We start from the raw sequence: 25,804 nt of genomic DNA, 5'->3' as shown, positions 1-25,804 counted from the left end.
AATGAATAACATCATGCATTTTGTATAAAGATGAATGATAAAAGTTTAGTTTGAAGTTTAAATGGAAACAATCTGGTCATTTTTGAAAAAAAAGAAATTATTGGAGATACATTTTTCACTCCTCTTGTATATAACTTGTAAAAAAGGTGAGAAAGTGATGGTTATAGCATTACTTTTTAATATACTGCCTTCCGTTTTTCTTATTACAACATGCTTGGTAGAGTTTGTGGACTTTTGCACTTAATACGAGACTTCACATCACAGTTATCAGTGGTCATTCAGAAGAGCCCTGGAACAGCATGGAATCCTAGCTGTCATACATAAGCTTGATTCAAGTTCTTGGCAGGAATTCCATATTGCAAATGAAAATGCAATCATCTAGGCACTAACCTTAATACATTTCAGTATTACCATAGTTTTGCAAAATTTCTCATCTAATACAAAGCCCTCTTACCTCACTGGTTCACTGAATTTGCTTTTTGGGATTCTTGGCTGTACTTTCCAAAGAAATGTTTTGTTATGAAAAGGAAAGTGGAAGAACAGGAAACAGTCTAAACCTCTGTAAGGCTAAGTAGAGGTTGGAGAATGATTGTAAAGGTAAGGTGAGCAAGTGGTCTCTAAGGAAGAAGAAGGCATGCGAAAGCATTTCTGAAGGGAAATTGGGAAAGTGCTAATTTTGAAAACCTACTAAAGAGTAGAACTGAACTTTTCAGTGGGTGGTTGGGTTGAGTGGGTGGGGAGGAAGGAAGGAAGGGGAAGAAATCTGGAATAATAATACAAAGTAGAGGGGAGATGGCAAGAAGAGACTCATGATCAGGATGAGTAACTGAGCAATGTGTGTAGGAGTATGGTGATCAAACATCCTTCCCAAGCGAGGATGGAGGAAGAAGAAGCAATGTGACAAATACTATGCTTAAAGGCAGTGAAATTTTAAATGCAAAAATTATTTTTGTTAAGTACTTTAAACATTACACATAATGAAACTATAAAGAATGTTAATTCATTAAAACAATTTGAAGGGAATGTATAAACTAGAAAAAGTTATTTATTTTGTGTGTGATAACCTTTGTCTGGGAAAATAACAGGTCAGCCTCTGACATCATTTCCTTGTGTATAAATGCAAGAGGATACTCCCAAATTGAACATGACTAGGAATAAAATATGGTCATGTAGCAAACTTTGTATTTTATTTCAAAATAGTCGTTTTCTCCCTAAAATAAACCCATTGGCAAGCCTCTTCATTTTCTATGCAGCAGATGGGTAACGCAGAAAGCATTTACATTGTATTACTTAATTTCAGGAGCCTTCTAATATCACACTGTCCTGGACAGATGTGTTTGTGTGGGAAATCTGCAAATTCGCTTAATCTTTAAAAGCCCATTATAACAGGAAACAAAGAACCAACAAAATATTACCAAATATAAAACTTTAAAAAATATGTTGATTGTTAAGTACTCTCAGGGAAGAGCAATAAAGTAAAATAATATATTAAATAAATAGAATCAAGGCTATTTGAAGTATGCTTCCCATTAGAAAATTTTGAACCAAATCCAATGGAGGCAGGCATTAAAAAAAATCTGAAAACCTTCTGGAAAAACACTCACCACCTTCGGGCTATGAAGTCTAATCATAAGTTCAAAGACTTTTGACTTATGATGGAAAGCTCATAGGAAAAAAATAAATTAGTAGTTGAATGTGTCAACCTTCAATATGATAGTTGACTTTTAAATTGCATGTAATAACAATGTAAAATATTAAAATGGACTTCTAGAAGTCTAGAAGTACACAGGAGTAAGAAAAACTTATAATATCAAATTTCTTGAGCCTCTTGGGTTACTGAGCACATACTAATTAATTAGCCAAATGTATTTAACTGAGAAGTTAGAGGACTTCTAAAATCCTAATGTTTGTCCTAAAATATAGTAAGAAAAAAAGCCCTCTTTTCTCTACTTGCAATAAAATTATAAATTAAAAATGCATTCCACATTTGTTGATATGTTAAATGCTGTGAGTTTTGAAGAAATAATAGACACTTTTTGTTTTTCCCTATATATAGATTATTTCTTAGTAGCCCAAATTACTACTAGGGTTTTTGTTGTTATTGTTTTGTTAGTGTTATTTGTTTGGTTTGCACACGTACAGAATTTTCTTACATTACGGGTATGGAAAAAAGTTTATTTTCAAAAACTTGAATTCTATTTCTATTCTTATGCAAAAGAACAGAGGGATATTTGAGACTCTTATTTATTTCATCCTCTTTTCCTCTGGAATAATGAGAAATTAATCGCTCATTATTATCAACTTACAGAAAAATAAGAGCAGCACAATAATTTCTATAGAATACCTTAACATCTTTAGAAAGAAAGGGTAGAATAACAAAATTAAATAGGTGTTAAATTAAAAACAGCTTCTGGCATGCTTAGTCTCCATACAAAAGGTTGCATTATCTTTCTTTGTCTTTCCTATTAGTTATACTAAACACATGTAAAAAATCCAGTAAAGATTTTTAAGGGAGCACTTAAAATGTAAAAGATTACAATTTAGAAGCAAGGATGATCCTTCCAGAGTGCTAGTCATGGACTTTATCTCATCTTGGTTATGGTTACATGAATGTATGTATCTGTAATAAATGTTGAGATCTGTACTTAAAGTTTATAAACTCTATGCATAGTTCAAAAAAAGTTAAGTTAGTTAGTAAATAATGCCACCAATATGATTTCTTAGTGAATAGTTTGAAGTCAGAATGATATAATAGGTAGCCCAATTTAGAAATAAGAACCAAGAAATTATTTGTGACTGTAAGCATAAACAGTTACTAGAGGTGGACCCTACAGACATTTCTTCTTTGCAAGCTCACTTGATGTTAGGCTTTGTCTATTTAAAAGATTGGAGGGATATTACAGAATCAGAACAGCAAGGGTGTTGTTCCATTTGCCAGAGTGCTGTTTTTCACGTGGCACTTAGCAGATTGGTGCCAGTTAACCCCATAGGTTAAGTGTAGCCTACACCTTTTGGTAGGACCTTCTGTCTTCCAGGGGACCACATCAGAGGACTGCCTGTAATATTCTCCCTCTGGGATCTGTATATTCTAGCAAGTCTCTCTATCACCACCAGAATCCTGTGGTGCCACAATCTCTCCAAAGATGTCTGACTCAGACTTGGTGGGGAGAGAAGGGTGGAGAATTTTCTAAATTTGTACATACCGGCTTTGTTCATTCCCTCTCAGCTCCATAGGCAGTAACTGTGCTCATAGTTGCTACTTCTATGCCACTGAACTACCTCCTGTTTACATCTTTTAACTGCTTTTTTATCAGTTAATAATTCTTTACATTAACTTTTCAAATCACTGGTGTGGTTTTTTGTCTCCTGATAGGACCCTGACTTATAAAGCCAGTCTTCCCACATATTCTATAGAATCGTATATTGAAGTTCACCCTGACTATATCTTTAATATCTCATTCTGAGGCATTGATTACACATTTGGGCTATAATAAGATTTAGTTCATTTCTGAAATAAAGATGTTCATCCATAAAATTGTTATAATAAGAATCTATAAAATCCCCTCAAACTCTCATTCTTTTACTCAATAAGTAAACTGTATAGTTCAGTTTCTATTTATCTCTTTCTGTATCTAAATAAGGTAAGTGATCATAATTTTTGTTTAATTACTTATATTCATTCCTATAATTTTGTTGTGATTAAGTGGGCATCTGTAGATGACTTATTAAACTTCATTTTTTCCTCTTCCTTTCTGACTTTTAACAGGGGTTGAATTTAGACCATCTTCACTTCCAGCATTGTTTAAATAAAGAAAATAAGCAGATGTATTGATTAAAATTAATTTTATTTTCTGATAGAACTGTGGTCTCTATTGAAGAAAAGGTGACTTAAATTCAGCTATCTTTGTGTTTATTTTTTAAAAAATACAAGAATATGCCTAATTTTTGTAGCTTTTTGCTGTATATTTCACTCTTTATTTTAAAAATACAGTGTGATTTTATTCATATTGGATCACTGAGAGTGACACCCAGCGTGCATTGGCCTAAATTATAGTACTTCCTCTCACCTCTTCCCATGATTTTTTACTTTGTCAGTCCTTGAGTCATCATCATTCAGAATATCCATAAGGGTAGCCTTGGAATTCCCATCAATTTACTTAAGACCTCCAGTTTCTCACCATTACTTTCTATATCAACCATTTTTCCTCTGAGTTCATTTTAATGAAAGAATCAGTCCTATGTCTGATGCTAAACATTTGTTAAGAAGAGAACTTAAAATTTATATGCGCTGAAGGATTAACATTATTTCCCCACAGAAAGACTCATTTGAAGGAGCCCCCCTCTTAGAAATAGCTTATTTTTATCACTGGCAGTTGTGGTCACCCTTAAAACCACGGTTTGAATTTCCTTTGATGTAGTTAGATTCCAAATGTAGGTGATATATGAAAAGCACATTTGAAACAAAGATTTAGGCCATCATCCAGGTGTTGAAAATATGTCTGCATTGAGACATCAAACAGGCAAGTCTTATACCTGATAATAAAGAATAAGAGTTTCGGGAATCTCCAACAGCCTATATTTGAACATTGATACTAAAGTTGGAAATATTTCCAGGAATAGTTGGGACTATTTGAGAATGGCTACGGTAATATTTTCCAGGGATTAAAAAAACTGTGAAATGAGTAATCAAAATGAAATTGAAAGACAAAGAAGGAGTAAAGATTAACTCTTGGTCTGCTTGTGACTCTGCTTAAGACAGAGAATGTGCCTGATTTTTTTTTCCTTTAGTGCTAGAACTTAGTCCATTTGTCTCTCAGCAAAAAGAGCACTGAAATTTGTTTCCAGAAATATAGTCATATAACTGTATGTGCAGTTATTTATCACACATATAACCTTGGGGTTAACTTCTTTGAGATAGATTTTATTGGTTTTATTTATCTCTCAATTTTGTGAAGTTTAAATGAAAAATGCTTTAAGAGTGCATCAACAAAGTAAAAATGAATGAATGAATACACCAACATGAAGAAAGCAAGATGGAGGCTTATGTAAAGATTTATAGGTATTTAAAATGGGCAGAGGAAGTTTGACCTTAAGTCAGGGTGACCTTCAGGATTGTATTGAAATGGGATCCCTGGGTGGCGCAGCGGTTTGGCGCCTGCCTTTGGCCCAGGGCGCGATCCTGGAGACCCGGGATCGAATCCCACGTCGGGCTCCCGGTGCGTGGAGCCTGCTTCTCCCTCTGCCTGTGTCTCTGCCTCTCTCTCTCTCTCTGTGACTATCATAAATAAATAAAACTAAAAAAAAAAAAAAAAAAAAAGGATTGTATTGAAATGATAATTAAATATGACCTGGGAAAAGCACATTTATCCCAAGTAATTTTGTTCAAAAGAAAAATTTAGAAAAGTCTTATTGGATGTATATGACACATTAGCAAACATAAAGTTTGAGCACAGCCATGCTAGATGGTGAAAAGCAAAATTAGGTAGAATTCTATCCTCTTTCATTTAATAAACAATTTTAACTGTGACTGAATTTAATGTTACCATATTAAAATAGCACAATGAGAAAAACTGCTATGTGAATTACTAAGAAAATAAGTGAATATTCCTGAAATACTATCGACTAAACTTTTTTTACAGTTATAAACTTTTTATTCATGCTTTAATTTTTTCAGTAAATAATTAATGATTTATTGTATACTAACCCTATACTAGGCACCAGAGATAGCTTTGTTAATGACAAATCTGGCCACTGATTGTTCATTCTACTATGGATGACAAATGTTAATAATTAGTTATAAAAATAATAAGGGAAGTACAAAGATAATTATAGCATGAACTCTGAAACTGACAGGGGAAACAAAATTGCCACTAAATTCTTATATTTCCACATCTCTGAATATATTGATTATTTTTCTCAAAGAAGTGTACATAAAAAACAAATGGTGTTCTGTTTAAAATGCAGGTGATGATAGTAATAGTATTAAAAGCAATGCTAATAATTAAAAGTCAACTATTATTAAAAGCCATTGGAGAATGTTTAAAAAGCATAGATTCTGGAGGAGGTTATATTTTCTTAAAAAATATTTTATTTATTTATTCATGAGAAACAGAGAGAGAGAGAGAGATACAGGCAGAGACACAGGCAGGCTCCACGCAGGGAGCCTGACATGGGACTCCATCCCAGGTCTCCAGGATCACGCCCTGGGCTGAAAGTGGCACTAAACCGTTGAGCCACCTGGTCTGCCGGTGGAGTAGGTTATCTTTTTTTTTTTTTTTTTTTTTTTTTTTTTTTTTTTTTTTTTTGGAGTAGGTTATCTTAATTCAGTTCCCAGTGTTGCCACTTACTGAGATTTGGAACAGGTTAATCTGTCTTGATTTCTTCATTTATTAAGTGAGGATAATACTGTATACTTGACAGGGTTTTTATAAATATTTAAATGATCTAAAGGTAGGAAAGTGACTTGTACATTGTAAATACTGTTTACGCATTATTATTATTGAATTAATGTTTATTACATTGCTAGGTGCTAGACTAGGTGCTTTAAGTTAATAATACAACATGTTATATTATTTACTTCCCAGAACAATCATATGAACTAGGCATTCAGTTGTTCATCAGATATTAAGTGAGAAACTACTATACTAGGAATTCTAATTCGAATAGTGAAAACATAAATGCCACTGTCTTTGTGAAGTGTGCATTCTAATAGAAAAGGAAATCCAGATATAAAACATATGTAATATTATGCCAGGTAGTGAGGAGTGCTGTTGGGATAGAGGGAGAAGGATTCAGGAGTCTAGTAAGTCCTCTATTGGAACTCATAGAGGTAATAGGTGGCATTTTAGTAGAAACTTTAATGGGGTAAAGAATGCATCCTAGGAATGTCTGAGGAAAGAGCTTTCTACACAGAGGAATCTGCTGGTTGAAAGTACCCAAGGAGAGAATGTGCTGGACAAATTTGAGAAATATCAAGAAACTGTACTGGGGAACTGGAGGAAAGAGACTGAGGAAGTTAGTCAGGATTCTGGTCATATAGGATCCTGTAGACTGGCAATATTAAAAGGTAAGTCAATCCTCAACTACTCTCCCCACTTTACCTTGCTGCTTATTTATCATAGATGTAGTATAAAGGCTTGAAGATTTTTAGGAGAGGAGTAACATTTATTTATTAATTTAATAAATACTCATCAAAAACCTTCTTCATGCTTTCACTTTCATTGGCATATGTGATACTCAAACAAAAGCCAAAACAGTCTTATGTAGGTTACTAATATAATGTCAGGATGTGATATGTGCAGTAAAACTAATAAGGCAGGTTAGAAGAAATAGAAGGTGTCATATAGGTTTAAGTATTAAAATTTTATATAGAATGATCCATAATATTTGTCTGATAGACTGACTTTTAAGCACAGACTTAAAGCTCTTTAAGAATATAATTCATGTGGGATCCCTGGGTGGCTCAGCAGTTTAGCGCCTGCCTTTGGCCCAGGGCACGATCCTGGAGTCCCAGGACCGAGTCCCGCATCAGACTCCCTGTGTGGAGCCTGCTTCTTCCTCTGCCTGTGTCTCTGCTTCTCTCTCTCTCTCTCTCTCTCTGTGTGTCTCTCATGAATAAATAAATAAAATCTTAAAAAAAAATAATATAATTCATGTGATTCTGGGGAGAGTACCAGGCAGATACGATAGCAAGTGCAAAGGCTCTGAGGCAGAGAAATCATGGGCTTTTTGAGTAAATGGAAGGAGATCATTGTGGCTGGAGCTACATGGTAGAGGATTAAAGTTGCAAGAAATGAAGGGCATCACAAATGTGAGGCAGTTAAGGCAGATCATGCGAGAACTCATAAACTATTATAAAGACATGGATTTTACTCAGTGTGAACTGAGAAGTCACAATAAGATTTGCCTTTTATTTTTTTTAAAAGGTTTTATTTATTTATATTAGAGAGAGAGAGAACACATCAGCAGAAGGGAGGAGCAAAAGGAGAGGGAGAAGCAGACTCCCCTCTGAGCAAGGAGCCCCATGTGGGGCTTGATTCCAGGACCCTGAGATCATGACCTGAGCGAAGGCAGACACTTAACTGACTGAGATACCCAGGCACCCTGGATTTATCATTTAAAATTATTGTTCTATTTCAATGAATTTGAGACTTTCTATATCAATTCACCATTAAGTTTCTTACTCTATTTTAGTATTATTTATTTAATTTAGAAAAATTCTGTTTCATCCTAGCTAATGCTATAACTGGAAATGGAAATACAAGGTATGCAATTGAGAAGGAAGAAATGAAATTGTTTTTGTTTGCAGATGGCTTGATTGTATATGTAGAAAATCCAAAAGAATCAACAATAACATGGGGCACCTGGGTGGCTTGGTGGTTGGGCATCTTCCTTTGGCTCAGGGCATGATCCCAGTCCTGGGATTAGGTCCCCTGTTGGGGCTCCCTGCGAGGAGCCTGCTTCTCCCTCTGCCTATGTCTCTGCTTCTCTATGTGTGTCTCTCATGAATAAATAAATAAAATCTTTAAAAACAAACAATAAGAAGACTATAACAACAAAAATCCTGGAACTAATAAGCAATTATAATAAGGTTGCAGGATGTAAGGTTAATATAAAAGAGTCAATAGATTTTTTTATAGTGGCAATGCATAATTGGAATTTGAAATTAAAAACATAATACCAGCAGGAGCAGGATAACTAGAGGGCCCATAATGGTAGAGATTAGGGTGGTCAACCAGGGAGACTGATTAAACCAGCTTTCAAACCAGCCCTGCTGGGCCTCCAGGTCCCTTTGTCTTTTATTTAGCCTATCCCTGAGTTTGGCCATGGAGTCTCTGATGACTCCAGAATGGCCTGCATAGAAACAGCATTTTTCTCCTAGGGCTGCACACAGTCCTCCCTCTTTCAGGAATAGTAAATCCAAGCCTCTCCTGTTTTGGAGTCCTACTTCTGAAAGTGAGGTGAGGGACTGTTCTAACTTAGAAACGGACTGCTCTAGTGCCCGTAGATCCTCATCTACAGCTGTTTGGAATTCTGAATAACGTCGGCTAACTTTCGGCCCCTGAGTCCTCAACTGGCCGCTCCAGTTCATCCGGGAAAGATTGTTTATTACCCAAGCTCTGGTATTAACTCAGCAATGTTGGGCCCTCCAAACTGAAGAAATAAATGTTCCCTAAGATTTTAAGGTTAAAATCAGCCCAAACAAGAGGAGGGAATGAAGAAACCTCCCCCCCTTGTAAGTAGGGCCAGCCCTAATCCAGAGGCAGCCCATCCAGGCGTCTTCCTGAAATTTTAGCAACTAAAAGCATTCTGTTTACAATAAGAAAACCATTTCCCCCCACACCCTGATTGGAATGTCCCTGAATAGGTTCATGTTGACCCTCTGTGAAATCAATAACCTGAATGCTATGCGACTCCCGAGGTTCTTTTGTCTTTAAGCGGGTTTTTTTTTTTCCCTTTTGCCTTTAAAAGATACCTGTAATTGCTAATCAGGGCTCTCTTCCTCTTCGGAGGCGGAGAGCCCGTTTGCGCAAACGTCCAATAAACCCTCTTGCTAATTGCAAAAAAAAAAAAAAACAACAAAAAAACAAAACAAAACATAATACCATTAGGGCACCTGGGTGACTCAGCTAAGTGTCCAACTCTTAATTTCAGCTCAGATCATGATTTTATGGTTTTGAGTTGGAGCCCCATGTCAGGCTCTGCATTGGGTGTGGAGCCTGCTTAATATTCCCTCTCTCTCTCTCTCTCTCTCTCTCTCTCTCCTTCTGCCCCTCCCCTCCAACTGTGCTCTTTCTCTAAAAACAAACACCCATTTATATTAGTATCCAAAAAATAATATTAATTAATAATATTGAAGGAAAATAAAAAGTTGAGGTCTGACACTACTTAAAGACTTACTACAATGCTACAGTAACCAAGACAGTGTGGTATTGGTGAAAGAATAGATGGATAGATCACTGGAACAAAATACAGAGTGTAAAAATAGACTCGCATAAATATAGTCAGCTGATGTCTGCCAAAGGAGCAAAGGGAATACAGTGGAGTCAGGACAGTCTTTTCAATACATAGTGCCAGAACAATTGGACATCCACATGCAAAAAATTGAATCTAGACACAGACTCTGAATTCACAAAAATTCTTTCCAAATATATCGTAGACCTAAATGTAAAGTGCAAAACTCTAAAATTACTAGATGGTATCTCCTAGAAGATAATTAGGAGAAAACCTAGATGACCTTGGATATGTCAAGGATTTTTTTATATGATACAAAGGCTTTATCTATGAAAGATTTGGCAAGCTGCACTTTATTAAAATTAAAAACTTCTGTTCTGTGAAAGACAATGTCAAGTGAGTGAGAAGAAAAGCCAGGCTGGAAGAAAACATTGGCAAAAGACACATTTGATGTGGGACTATTATCCAAAATACACAAAGAACTCTTAAAAGTCAACCATAAGAGAACAGTGACCAAAGTGAAAAATGGACCCTTCACCTTTACAGACACCTCACCGAAGAATATGTACAGATGTCAAATAAGCATATGAAAAGATGCTATGGATCGCCTGGGTGGCTCAGTAGTTTAGTGCCTGCCTTCAGCCCAGAGCATGATCCTGGAGTCCGGGGATGAAGTCCTATGTCAGGCTCCCTGAATGGAGCCTGCTTCTCCCTCTGCCTGTGTCTCTGCCTCTCTCTCTCTGTGTCTCTCATGAATAAATAAATAAAATCTAAAAAAAAAAAAAAGAAAGAGAAAAAAAGAAAAGATGTTGCACATCATGTAATCAGGGAAATGCAAATTACTGAATAGTGAGATGCCACTACACACTGTTAGAATGTCCCAAATCTAGAACATTCATAACACCACATATTGGCCAGGTTGTGGAACAACAGAGATTCTCATGATTGCTGATGGAATGCAAAATGGTATAGCCATTTTGGAATATAATTTGTCAGTTTCTTACAAAACTAAACATACTCTACCTAAATGATCCAGCAGTTGGATTCCTTGATATTTACATAAAGGATGTGAAAAATCATGTTCACAGAAAAACTTATACATAGATGTTTATAGCAACATTATTCAAATGTGCCAAAGCCTAGAAGCAATCAAAATGTTATTCAGTAGTTGAAAGGATACATAAGCTGTGGTGCATCTAGATGATGGAATATTATTCAGCACTGGACATAAAAGAGCTATCAAGCCATAAAAGACATGGAGGAAACAAATACATATTACTAAGTGAAAGAGTCCAATACAAAAAGTCTACATACGATATAGACAATCTGAAATAGTCAAAACTATGAAGACAGTGAATAGCCCAGTGGTTACCAGAATTCAGGGGGAATAGTGAGGTGGGTAGGTGGGACACAGAAGTTTTAGTAAAATACTCTGTATGATATCACAATGAAGGATTTATATCATTATACATTTACCCAGATTTATACATTCTTATCACCAATATTGAGCCCTATTGTAAGTTATGAAATTTGGAAGAATTTGTCAATATAGATTCCTCAGTTGCACCAAATGAATCATTCTGGTGAGGGAAATTGATAAGGGGAAGGGTATTGATGTATGAGGGCAGAGGGTACATAGGACATCTCTGTACCTTCCTCTTAATTTTTGCTGTGAACTTACAGCTACTCTAAAAAATGAAGCCTTGAATTCTATTTCCAATGCAATGGACTGATTCTTTGTTATTTTTAGAAATATATTAACTACTTGAAACATAAATCTATTATTTTGAAGTTCCTTCATTAATCCTTATAGATATCTTCCCAAATTTAATAATACCTTTTGTTTGGTGCCTCAGCATTTTTCACACTCCAGAGTAGTGCGCTATAGAATAATATGTGGCAATCGCCAGGGAAGATGGTGGAGCAGAAGGATCCTCTGCTCACCTCATCCCACAGATAGAACTACACCCACATCGGTGTAAATAACAGGAAAACAAGCCAAAGACTGGCAGAGCAGACTCTCCACAACTAAATGTAGAGAAGAAGGGGAGCCAAAGGGGCCACAGGACTATTTGCAAGAAGGAGGCACACGAGGGGTGTGGAAAAGAGAGAGGAGCAGACCACTGCACTACGCACCCCAGACACTGAAGATGAATCCCCATAACATTTGTGTTAGAAAACTAAAGAGGCCTGATTTTGCAAGTTCTTACAATCATTGGGGCTTAAGAGCTGGAACTTAAAATCAGGAGCTTGGCTCTGGGAGAGCTTGAGGGCAATAGGAAACCGAGTCTCCATCTTTAGCCAGCACAACCAACAGCCCCACTGAGAACAGCATAAAAGCAGCAGTTGAGCAATACCCGGAGTATATGAGAAGATTTATTTACTAATTTCAGAGCATGTGCTGAAGGGGCAGGGATCTTTTGAAGATTTCTCCAAGAACAAAAGACTTAGTGGGTGCCATTTCTGTCCCTCACCTCAGCCCAGATACATGGACACCTGTAGGAACTGCACAGGGCAACACTCTCCACCTAGCTACCTAACAGCACATGCCACGCATGCATGCTTCTTTAATATCATTCAAATGAAGTGGAAAGAAAGCCAGGGTAGCAATACTTATATTGGACAATGTTGACTTTAAAACAAAGACATAACAAGAGGCAAAAAAGTATACTCACATAATCATAAAAGAAACAATCCAGCAAGAAAGCATAGCCATTGTAAACATTTATGCTCCCAACATAGGAGCACCTAAATACATAAAGCATCTAATAACAAACATAAAGGAAGTAATCAATAGTAATATGATAATAGCAGGGGACTTTAAAACCCCACTTATATCAATGGGTAGGTTATCCAAACAGAAAATCAACAAGGAAACAATATCTTTGAATGACACATTGGGCCAGATGGATCTAACAGACATAGAGCATTCCATCCTAAAATAGCAGAATACACGTTCTTTTCAAGCACGCTTGGAATATTCTCCAGAATAGATCACATATTAGGCTCAACAAGTTAAAAAAAAAACTGAAGTCATACCAGGCATCTTTTCCAACCACAATGTTATGAAACTAGAAATCAACCACAAGAAAAAATCTGGAAGAAACACAAATGCATGAGGTTCAATAACATGGTACTAAATAATGAATGGATCAACCAAGAAATCAAAGAGGATATAAAAAAATACATGGAGACAATTAAAAATGAAAATACAATGATCCAAAATGTTTTTCACGCAGCAGAAGTTGTTCTAAGAGAGTTTATAGCAATATGGGCCTACCTCAAGAAGCAAGAAAATTGTCAGATAAACAATCTAACCTTACACCTAAAGGAGCTAGAAAAAGAGCAAACAAAACCCAAAACCAGTAGAAGGAAGGAAATAAAATAGAAATTAAAGACAAAGCAAAACAAGAGAACAGATCAATGAAACCAGGAGCTGATTCTTTGAAAAGATCCACAAAGTCAATAAACATTTAGCCAGACTCATCAAAAACAAAAACAAAAAAACAACAAAACATAACATAACAAAGAGGGAGAGAGCACTTAAATAAACAAAATCAGAAATGAAAGAGGAGCAATAACAACCAACATCACAGAAATACAAAGGATTATAAGAAAATATGATGAAAAATTATATGTCCACAAGCTGGACAACCTATAAGTAATAAATTCTTAGAAACATATAATCTCCCAAAATTGAATAAGGAAGAAATAGAAAATTTGAACAGAATGATTACCTCCATTGAAATGGAATCAGTAATCAAAAAACTCCCAACAGGGGCACCTGGGTGGCTCAGTGGTTGAGTGTCCGTCTTTGGCTCAGGTTGTGATTCTGAGGTCCTGAGATTGAGTCTGCTTCTCTTTCTGCCTATGTCTCTGCCTCTCTCTATGTCTTTCTCTGTCTCTCATGAATAAATAAATAAATAAATAAATAAATAAATAAATAAATAAAATCTTAAAAAAAAAAAAACTCCCAACAAACAAAGATCCATGACCAGATAGCTTCCCAGGTGAATTATTTCAAACATATAAAGAAAAATTAATACCTATCCTTCTGAAACTATTCCAAAAAGTAGAACAAGAGGAAAGCTTCCAAATTCATTCTGTGAGGCCAATATTACCTTGATATCAAAACCAGATAAAGACACTACAAAAAAGAGAACTACAGGCCAATATCTCTGATGAACACAGATGCAAAAATCCTCAACACAATATTAGCAAACCAAATCCAACAGTATATTAAAAAGAATCATTCACCACAATCAAGTGGAATTTATTCCTGGGATGCATGGGTAGTTCAACATTCACAAATCAATCAAAACATGATGCATTACATCAAGTAGAGAAAGGATAAAAACCATATGATCATTTCAGTAGATGCAGAAAAAGCACTTGACAAAGAACAGCATACATTCATGATAAAAGCACCCAGTAAAGTAGGTTTAGAGGGAACATAGCTCAGCAGAATAGAGACCATTTATGAAAAATACATAGCTAACATCATACTTAATGAAGAAAAGCTGAGAGATTTCCCCCTAAGGTCAGGAACAAGATAAGGATGTCCAATCTCACCAATTTTATTCAATATAGTACTAGCAGTATTACCACAGCCATCAGACAAGAAGAAATAAAAGGCATCCAAATTGGTATGGAAGAAGCAAACCTTTCACTATTTGCAGATGACATGAATAGTATATATAGAAAACCCTAAAGACTCTACCAAAGAACTACTAGAACTAATAGATGAACTCAGTAAGGTCACAGAATACAAAATCAATATACAGAAATCCATTGCATTTCTATAGATTAATAATGAAATAGGAGAAAGGGAAATTAAGAAAACAATCCCATTTACAATTAATTGTAAAATCAATATCACCAAAAATAATTAAAAACCAAGAAGTAGACTTAACCAAGGACATGAAAGATCTGAATTCTGAAAATTATAAAACATTGATCAAAGAAACTGAAGATGATGTAAATAAATGGAAAGATATTCTATGCTCATGGATTGAAAGAACCAACATTGTTTAAATGTTTATACCACCGAAAGCAGTCTACAGATTTAATGTGATCTCTATCAAAATACCAATAGCATTTTTTCACATAACTAGAACAAATAATCCAAAAACTTGTATGGAGCCATACAACACAAATAGCCAAAACAATCTTGAAAAAGAAGAAAACTGGAGATATCACAATCCCAAATATCAAGATAATATCAGAGTTTTAGTAATTCAAATAACATGGTACTGGTAGAAAAATAGACATAAGATCATGGGGTACAGAATAGAGAGCCCAGAACTAAGCCCATGATTATATGGTCAATTCATCTTCTACAAAGGAGGCAAGAATGTGCAGTGCAAAGAAGACAAGCTCTTTAACAAATGGTGTTGGGAAAACTGGACAGCTATATACAAAAGAATGAAACTGGACCCCTTTCTTACACAATACACAATACACAAAGATAAATTCAAAGTAGATTAAAGATCTAAATGTGAGACCTGAAACCATAAAAAGCCTAGAAGAGAGCACAGGAGGTAAATTTCTCTGACACTGGCATAGCATCATCTTTCTAGTTATCTCTTGTCAGGAAAGGGAAACAAAAGCAAAAATAAACTAATGAGACTATATTAAAATAAAAAAAAAACTTTCCTCACAGCAAAGGAAACAAAAAACAAAGCTAAAAGACAATCTGCTAAATGGGAGAAGATATTTGCAAATGACATATCCAATAAAGGGTTAGTATCCAAATTACATAAAAAACTTCATAGCTCAACACCAAACAAACGAAAAACAAAAAAAACAAAACAACCTCATAAAAACAACAAATAATCTAATTTAAAGAAGAGCAGAAGGCATAAGCAGACATTTTGCCCAAAGGAGACACACAGATGGCCAACAGACACATGAAAAAATGCTCAACATCCCTCATCATCAGGAAATGCAAATCAAAACTACAGTGAGATATTACCTTATACCTACCTGTCAGCTAAAATAAAAAACACCACCAACAAGCATTTATGAGAATGTGGTGAAAAAGGAATCCTAGTACACTGATGGTGGGAATGCAAACTGTGCAACCACATGGAAAGTAGTGTGGAGGTTCCTCAAAAATTAAAAATAGAATTACCATATAATCCAGTAATTCCACTACCATTTACCCAAAGAATATGAAAACACTAATTCAAAAAGATAAATGCACCCCTATGTTTATTGCAGTATTATTTACAATAGCCAAATTATGGAAGCAACCTAAGTGTCCATGATAGATGAATAAAGAAAATGTGGAATAAACACACACACAATGGAATATTACTCAATCATAAAAAAGAATGAAATCTTGCCATTGGCAATAACAAAAGTAGATCTGATGGCATAATGCTATGTGAAATAAGTCAGAGAGAGAAAGGCAAATAACACATGATTTTACTGATATATTGATTTTACGAAACAAAACAAAAAACAGACTTTTAAATAAAAAGAACAAACGGATGATTACCAGAGGCAAGATGGATGGGGAGATTGGTGAAACAGGTCAAGGGGATTAAGAGTACCTTATCCTGGTGAGCACTGAGTATAGTTTTGTTGAATCACTATAATATACACCTAAAATGAATGTGACACTCTATATTAACTCTACTGGAATAAATATATAAATAAAAGTAAAAATAAATTTAAAAAAATATATGGCTATGCCTTGGGTTTTTTCTGTTTCCATTTTTTTGGGATTAGCTTATTTTTTGTAGGGTTAGAAAATATATATTATGTATACAGATTTATATTCAGTTAAGTGTTATTAAGATCATGTATATAGGGAATTTGACAATCTGAGAATTTATCCCTTAAAACTACCTTTGTACTGAATAACCTTTGGGGTTTTTGCATTGCATACTACAATTTGAAAGGCTCTATCTTAGATTATGGAAGTATCAACAGAGGTGATGGGAATTGGTTAGATTCTGGATATATTTTGAAGGTAATGCCAGTAGGATTTGCTGACATTTTTTATGTGAGTTGTGTAGGAAAGAGGAAATTCATAAATGCTCCAAAAACTTGGCCTGAGAAAATGAGTGAATACTGTCATTTATTTAGAAGGAAGATTTGTGGATTGAGTAGACTGGGACATGGGGCTGGGGATTGATTTACCAGTTTTATTCCCTCTGTTTATAGAAATAAAAAGGGGTCAAATAGTTAAGTAATATGCCACAAAGCTAGTAAATTTTAGTGCCTGTTTTCAATCCAACTTTAGTGTGACTAAGGATGTGGGTTGTGAAAGAAATGAGATTCTCTCATACATTTATAGTTTGGAGCAAAGAAAGTATTGTAGAATCAGAAGGAGAATAAGATTAAGTAAAGCAAGACTCATGGCTGACTCTATGGACGTGGTTATCCTTAACACCTTGGCCTACTGTCTTTGTCCCAATTTTAGAAAAGACCAGTAATCTTTTCCCTTTTAGGACATTTGGACTCAGATTGATTTTCTTGGTTTAATGTCTTGGGGGATTTTTTGCTTCAAGTAGTAAGGAAAAACAACCGAAAATTTCCTCACAATTCTAAAGGCTAGAAAAATCTGAGATCAAGAGGTCACCAAGGTTGGTTTCTTCTGAGGCCTCTCTTCTTGGGTGATAGATGACGATCTTGTGGTCCTTTTGTGGGTGTGTGTTTAAAGATTTATTTATTTATTCATTCATTCATTCATTCATTCATTCATTCATTTTAGAGATAGAGGTGGGGGGTGGTTGGAAGGGCCAGAGGGAAAGAGAGAATCTCAAGTAGACTCCCTGTTGAGTGTGGAGCCTAACATGGGGGTTGATCTCATGACCTGAGCTGAAATCAAGAGTGAGTTGCTTGACTGAGCCACCCAGGTGCCTCTGGTTTGCTGTGTTTCTATATCATCTTCCGTTTGTATGTGTCTCTCTCCTAATCTCCTTTATAAGGGTATCAGTCATACTAGAGTAGGACCCACCCTGATCATCTTCTTTGAATTTAATTACCTTTTTAAAGCCCTGTCTTCAAAAATAGTCACATTCTGAGGTACTGGGGGTTAGGAATTCAACATATAATATTTTTTTTGGGGGGACACAGTTCATCCCACTAATAAATAAACTAGCTGACTGAGAAAACAGTAATGTTCTCACCTCATGATTTCATGAGTGCAGGTTCATTGGCCGGAGGAAGAAGCGATGTTTAGTGGGGAAAAAAAGGACACATTTAGTCAATGATTCCTAGTTTCCAATACACTTAATCTTTCTAAAACTCAGTTTCTAGTTTACAATACACTTAATCTTTCTAAAACTCAGTTTCTTGATTTGTGAAATGGGAATAGTAATCTCTTCATTCTTATGTGGTCATCAAGCTTGAATAAATAATGAATTGTGATACAACATAGAGCCAGCACTAAATACTAAAACTCTCACGTTAATTTTAATTTATTTTTTATTTATTTATGATAGTCACACACACACACACAGATAGAGGCAGAGACATAGGCAGAGGGAGAAGCAGGCTCCATGCACCGGGAGCCTGACGAGGGATTCGATCCCGCTTCTCCAGGATCGCGCCCTGGGCCAAAGGCAGGCACTAAACCGCTGCGCCACCCAGGGATCCCTCTCACGTTAATTTTAAAGATCTTATTTAAAGTACTTCAGATTTGTTCACCGTTTTTTCTAAAACTTTCTAAGATATTACAATATATTTTTGTACAATGTTTGTACAAATTATAAATTATGCACAGAAGTCAAAATAATTAGGTTAAAATATATAATTTTTGGAGTTTAATTAATTTTCTAAGTTATTTTTCTTCTATATGTTCAAAAGCAAACAAATCTCTCAATTTACTCTCATTTTGTAACAAAAGTTTTTGTTATATAGTTTTTGGAATTTTAATTCTTTTATTTTGAAGATACAGAAAGAGAGTGCCATAAGAATGGATGCAAATTCATATAAAAATAAATAATTTGTCTCTCTTATTTCAAAGCACTTGTAAGAAATAAAAATATTGCAGAATAAAAGCACAGGGGAGCAAAAGATAGAAAATGAAATGTAAACCTAAACTCATCCCCCAAGGACAGCTTCTGTAAGCACAATGTAATGAAGGGAACCTGGAAGCAAATTGCTTGGGTTCAGACCCCGGTTTAACATTTTTTGTGTCATATTAAACAAGCTATGCCTTCTCTTTTTCCCCCTTATTTACAGTATTCAAATAACAATAGCAAAATCCACATTAGGTCAATGTGAGGTTTAAATGAATTACAATTGAGAAAACAGTGGAGAGAGATCCTCATTTTTGACACATGGAAAAAAAAATACAATTAACTGTTACATTGTCTGGTCTCTCTGTTTATGTTATGTATTACCTATAATATAACAATATGAAAATTGCTATGTTTTCCTTAAAAGATAATTAATATACATTACTTGTTAAAATAATTACCCTTATCAAAATGCCATATTAAGTTTATTTATCCTCATACAAACTTTTTTCTCTCATTGTTACTTGGAGATAACAAAAGGACTTCATAAAGGATCTTAAAAGATTTATTATATAGCTATATCATTTGGTATATGTACAAGTGTATTATATAATATAAAGCTAGGGAATTCTGATATATGAAACACATCATGTGGATTTCTATTTATTACATTTTAATGAAATTGTCTTTATATTTAATAAGATTCATTCATAGGAAAATGAACATTTTAGATCTCAACACAGATGTATAGGCAATAGGAAACACTGAAAGATGGTTTTAGGCTTGCACTCATACAGGTAAGCTATTAATGATCTTTTTTTAGATGAATGGTTGTCAACTATAATAAATAAAATTACAGTGCACTTTTATTTTAAAATTGTTTCTTTTCCTCAAGTGAATATTATGGAATTTGATTTTTTTTAATAAATTTTTTCCCCACTAGAACAGAAATAAATTTTAATTTGTTGAAAAGTGCAGCAGTGAACAGGGTCTTTTTTGAAGGGCACTTTCTAAGTCAGGTGACTGAGATGACACAAAGCTAGGGCAGAGTAATTTCTAGGAACAGATGACACAAACACAGGAATTCACAGAAGTCAGTGGGACCTAAGTGGTGGTGAAAGTCAAGAACCCAAGTACTTCCATCTCGTTCAGTGATACACCAGCTGAAATACCCTTTGGGTTCTCTTAGTGAGGACCCTGGAGCAATCCATCATCTTTTGTTAAAGCACCAATCCTTAGACACCAGAAATAAACTTAAGTTTGTTTCTCACAGACCAAGGTATAACTTCCATGGCTACGGTTACTATTTTGTACAAAAACCTTGGTATGTGAATTAAAATGTACTTTGGAACAGTATGGTCGGTCAAATTCAAAGATGCTCAAAAGGGGTTCCCCCCCCCCCCCCCCGCTTGGTATTTGAAGGAGAGCTTTTAATACGACAAGGCTTCAGGCTTATCACACTCCTTTTTCCTTCAAACTTCAATGTTTTTATATATTGTACTTTTTAAAAATAGTGAAAATTTTTGGAAGAAAAAATCCATTAGAATTTGTACGTTTTATCTACATTTTAAAAGTTTCTTTTGCTAACTTCTCAGCTTAATTAAACATTAACTTGTCAATAGTTTTTTTCTAACTTAGAGATTGAAATAGCTTTTCCAGCACCTAGAAAGTGGCTTGGGAAAAAAAAAAAATCACTAAAACAGATTTGTTCTTTCTTCTTTTATGCTAGTAAGTAATTTGACTTCATCCTTTTTCTTTAAATCTGAAGGCTTATACTTAGATTGGTTCCCAAAATGTAATTTTCATAGGCAATTTAAAAGCAAGTGTATGTTTTTTCTCCTCTCCAAATTCACAAATCTTTATAATATAAAAAACTCCACAACTGTATATTTTCACAATATATAGCATGTGGGGTATTATTTTTCTAAATAAGTTTTTGGGGATCCCTGGGTGGCGCAGCGGTTTAGCGCCTGCCTTTGGCCCAGGGCGCGATCCTGGAGACCCGGGATCAAGTCCCACGTCGGGCTCTCAGTGCATGGAGCCTGCTTCTCCCTCCTCCTGTGTCTCTGCCTTCTCTCTCTCTCTCTCTGTGACTATCATAAATAAATAAAAATAAATAAATAAATAAATAAATAAATAAATAAATAAATAAATTTTTGTTGCTAGCTCTGTGCTTTGGAGGTATTTGAAGCATCAAAAAGGACATGTCCTCTATTATACTGTGAGTTAAACAAATACAGATGAGCCCCATAAAATATACCAGATACACAGGTGGCAGCTAAATCAATAAGAAATCTTATTTCACAACTGCTAGATTTCATTAGCAGTGATTTCTGTGTCTTTAGAAATTTAAGAAAATATGTCATTATGCATAATTTGAGATGGGCTCTACCATGGTGATAATATTGCTTAGGGAAAAAACTGACTCTAAGTAACGACTTAGGGAACTGCACATAAAGCATAAAATCAAATGAGTAGAAAGTGGTTTAAAAATGTAAGTGAGTTGGGGATCCCTGGGTGGCTCAGCGGTTTGGCGCCTGCCTTTGGCCCAGGGCGCGACCCTGGAGTCCTGGGATCGAGTACAGCGTCGGACTCCCGACATGGAGCCTGCTTCTCTCTCTCTCTCTCCCCGTCTATCATAAATAAATAAATAAATATTTTTAAAAAATGTAAGTGAGTTTAAGTAGAGGATATTTCAGTGGAAGTAGTGATATATAAATTATATTTATACAAAGACCCATATTTAAAATCTTGCTGAAAAGGAATGTCAAGCAATCACATAATTTGAATAAACCAGATAATAGTTACGTAGGCATATTAAATAGCTTACTTTTTTGACTAAATATCAGTGGAAAACTGGGGATATGAAAAAGGAGATATACAATTACTAATGTCAATAACAGAGATTAGTATTTTATGAGAATGGAGATAAATAAGAATATTTCAGTATAATGAAATACATAACCACAGCATAACAGGAACTCATCGGAATGACAGCAGATATTACTTAGATTTTAAGTTAATCACCAACTTGTCGGTGATTCTAAATACATACTTCAGGGTATACACACATCAAAACTTCAACAGGAAGAACTAATGAATATCACTGTGAGGGGTTTTGCCAAAAGTTGGAAGGTAAAGGATGAATACTGAATTTTACTAAAATTTAAATTTAAGGGAGTGGTTTAATAGGTGACAAGAAGTCTCCTTGCCATTTTCAAATCCTGTAGGACTCCAGATTCTTCATTAGAATTAGACCTAGTGAATAAAATATTTGTGAACATATTAAGGTCATATAAATGCCAGACCTTCTTGTCCTATTAGGCAATGAAAACCTGTCACTTTATGAAACAGTATCAGCGGTGACTAACATTTACTGAGTTCTTTTAGTGTTTCTAAGTGTTTCTTATACATTTTAATATTTAATTTAAAAATACCCAGATGATTTCTATCACAACATTTTCACAAAAGAGAAAACTAAAACAAAAAGAGTTTAAGTAACTTGTCCAGCTCTCAGAATTAATATGCCAGAGCGTGGATATTTTTGACCAATGGACATTGATTTCAGAGTCTGTGGGCTTTGCCATTTCTTTAGTGTCTTTGTAAAGTTAAAAAATTTCATTAAATACAACATATATGAATATCAACATTATGCAAAATACCTATTTTAGATTGTGTTAACATATGTAAATCCTCAAATAATTTGTCAGGAAAGAAAATTTAAATATATTGATTTGGTTGTTAAGGTTGTCAAAATTTTTACCTGTTATGCCAAGAATATCTTTTATGAAATTTTTAATTAAATCAAGTCAATATTTACCAAATAGTTCTTTTGTCTTTTCTGAGGGGGTGCCCTTTATGTTGAAACTGTCACCTCATTTTTTAATGCTATGTAGATCTGAAGTATCTGGGCCAGTTGTCTTATAAGATGGTCTACATTCTAGATGTATCTGACTATTCTCTCCCAGTATTCCTTAACTCTACCCCTCTGATCTCTCAGTTATCTGCAAACTGGATGTTAGATTTAGACTCCAGATTGACTAGACTCAGGATAAATATTTTTTGGCAAGAATAGTTCATAAATAACATTAGGTACTTCAAATTAGGATTTCCATGAAGCAGATGATAATCGCTTTAGCCAAAATCCATGAAGGTGCATTTTCCCTTTAATAAGAAATCAATATATAAATAAATATGCAATTGTAGATATATCATGTATGTTCATATATCCATGAGATAAACATGACAACTTTATAGAAAAAAAAATTGCATATCCAAGTTGATTCAGTAACCTAAGGAAAACCATTAAAGATTTACTCAGGGGGCATCTGGATGGCTCAGTCTGTTAAGCATCTGCTTTTGGGTAAGGTCGCTCAGGTTATGGTGGGTCCTGGGATCACACCCTGTATCAGGCAGGGAGTCTGTTTCTCCCTCTCTCTGCCTCTCCCCCTGCTTGTGCATGCACACTCTCTCTCAAATAAATAAATAAATAAACAAACAACTAAATAAAATCTTTAAAAAATTCTAGAAGAATTCAGTTGTCAAAAATCAGCACTTTTTGTATGTAATCAGCAATTAACCTATACTTTGACACATAATTCTATTCTACTCACCAAGCCTTCATATAATCATTTTAGCTTCCATTTTTTTTAAATGCCTGAATTACTATTACTATTATGGGAATTGCAAAATGATGATGTTTAAAATTCTATTATTCCTTTTTTTAACCATTATCTGGCATTTTTCTGTGTCTTACAGTGGACAGACCTAGAATATATGGATAGTATGTATAATTTCATATTGATATCTCAAATTCAATTTTAATATTTTAGATTTTGCTCTTCTCATATTTGCTCATTTCTCATATTTGTATTTATATTCTCTTAAACTGAAAATCTTGACTTGTAATAATATTAATGTATTTACTTATTTGCTGCTGCGTTATACAGTCTACAATAAATCTTTTATAGAAAAATATCAGGATCCCTGGGTGGCGCAGAGGTTTGGCGCCTGCCTATGGCCCAGGGCACGATCCTGGAGACCCGGGATCGAATCCCACGTCGGGCTCCCGGTGCATGGAGCCTGCTTCTCCCTCTGCCTGTGTCTTTGCTTCTCTCTCTCTCTCTCTCTGTGTGACTATCATAAATAAATTTAAAAAAAAATTTAAAAAAAAAGAAAAATATCAAACTAAAAATTTACTGATAGAAGTTTAACATTTCTTTTCAGTTTTTTTTTGTTTTTGTTTTTTATGCGTTCCATTATGAGGACGCCTGGGTGGCTCAGCAGTTGAGCATCTGCCTTTGGCTCAGCGCGTGATCCCTGTCGGGGAATCGAGTCCCACATCAGGCTCCCTGTGAGGAGCCTGCTTCTCCTTCTGTCTGTGTCCCTTGCCTCTCTCTGTGTGTCTCTCATGAATAAATATATAAAATCTTAACCAAAAAATGTGTTGCATTATGAATGTAATCAGAGAACTCTTCCAAAATTACTTGAGATATTTTTTTTCTCTGTTTGGTTATGTTAACAATTTGATATATAGTTAAATTAATTTGTTTCATTTATGTTCAGTTGTTTATATTTAGTTTTATTTTCATGGTACATGAAATAATTCAGAAGCATAAAAATATATATTCAGAAATATTGTTCCCATCTCTCTTCCTTTTACCTATTGCAACCACACTATATAGTTAACCTTTTTTTGTAACTCCTCTCTCTTCCTCCTGTACATTTTAATAAAAATGTAACTATACCTACTAATCTCCCCTATATACATAGACATACACAAACATATAAACATTTGAAACAGAAGTATTTTTAAATATAAAACAAGCATACACACATACAGCTATAGACAGATTTAAATATAACACATAGCAGGGGCACCTGGGTGGCCCAGGGGTTGAGTGCCTCCTTTCGGCCCAGGGCTGATCCTTGGGTGCTGGGATCAAGTCCCACATCCGGCTCCCTACGGAGAGCCTGCTTCTCCCTCTGCCTGTGTCTCTGCCTCTCTGTGTGTGTCTCTCAAGAATAAATATATAAAATCTTTTTTAAAAAATATAACACATAGCAGTACACACACACCATTAAATTTCTTAATCACAATAGTCATGTCTCCTATTTTATTGTCCTTTTATTAAGAGATGTGCTAAATTCTTGCACTGTGATTATAACATTTTAAATTATTCTTATGATTTTATCAAGTGAGGCTGAGCCATTAGGTGTACACACATTCAGAATCATTGCTTTTTTTGATGACTTGAAAATTTTAATATTTTGAAGTGTGAGATCCTTATCTGTTGAGCATACAGATCTTCCACATTTGTGCTCAAGCTCCCTCCTTTCTATATTCAAGTTGTCTTTACTTTGTCAAAGAAAAGATACTTGCTCAATAACTGTGTGGACCATCAGTGTCTTATTTTTTTCATATGAAGTCTTTGTTCTTTATTCTATAGAAGCAAATGTTAATGGAGCACATGCCGCTTATCCTCCCATGTTCCTATCTCCAGAGTCAAAAGGAATTCAGACTGCTTATTTTTATACTTACTGGTATCCTGGGGAAAAAGGTAAAGAAGAGTTTATAAAACCTGGACAAAAGAAGGATGTAACTTTTTCAGTTCTCCCAAGGGCTGAATCTTGGCTGACATAACTGACAGTTTTTGGACATACAGAAGGAAATGATGAGTTGGGCTAAATGTCCAGATGTGTGCTCAACAGATGTATAAGGTTACATTTGAAAAGGCAAGGAATGCAATACCTGTATCTTTAGAGAGGAAGTTGTAAATAGTAAACACATAACTCAGCTATCAACTGTAGTCTGATTTTAAAAGATTTTTGGAGTGACACAAACACTTTTTCATCTCCTTAAAGCATTTCGCAGT

At 34.9% G+C, this 25,804-nt stretch overlaps 1 protein-coding gene across 2 annotated transcripts in view; it reads left to right on the top strand.

Moving 5' to 3' along the window:
- The window catches only part of AGMO (alkylglycerol monooxygenase), a 334,118-nt gene that overhangs the window by 13,925 nt on the left and 294,389 nt on the right, over positions 1-25,804 (top strand). The window lies entirely within an intron of this gene.

Source organism: Vulpes lagopus, chromosome 13, assembly GCF_018345385.1.
Source record: "Vulpes lagopus strain Blue_001 chromosome 13, ASM1834538v1, whole genome shotgun sequence".
Taxonomy (NCBI): domain Eukaryota; kingdom Metazoa; phylum Chordata; class Mammalia; order Carnivora; family Canidae; genus Vulpes; species Vulpes lagopus.
The sequence above is the reverse complement of the archived record's forward strand: the minus strand, read 5'-3'. Positions and strand labels throughout refer to the sequence as shown.